At 30.3% G+C, this 238-nt stretch overlaps 1 protein-coding gene across 1 annotated transcript in view; it reads right to left on the reverse strand.

Annotated features, from left to right (window-relative positions):
- tgfbr2b (transforming growth factor beta receptor 2b) overlaps positions 1-238 on the reverse strand; it is a gene marked incomplete at its 5' end in the record, with an annotated part of 23,428 nt that overhangs the window by 1,837 nt on the left and 21,353 nt on the right.

Here is a 238-nt window from a genome sequence, read left to right on the forward strand (position 1 = left end):
ATAATGACATTCTGTTAGCTTTGTGGACTATTTTGGCATTTTTTAGGCTAATTTGGAGTGTAGCTAATATTTCAGCTACATGCTAGCTGTTTTGGCTAATTTGGGTTTTTTTCAGTTTTTAGATTAAATTTGAGTTTAGCTAATATTTTAGCAACATGCTAGCTATTTTGGCTAATTTGGGATTTTTTCAGTTTTTTAGGCTAATTTTGAGTTTAGCTAATATTTCAGCTACATGCTA

Source organism: Oryzias melastigma, linkage group LG11 (genome assembly GCF_002922805.2).
Source record: "Oryzias melastigma strain HK-1 linkage group LG11, ASM292280v2, whole genome shotgun sequence".
In the NCBI taxonomy this organism is placed as follows: Eukaryota; Metazoa; Chordata; class Actinopteri; order Beloniformes; family Adrianichthyidae; genus Oryzias; species Oryzias melastigma.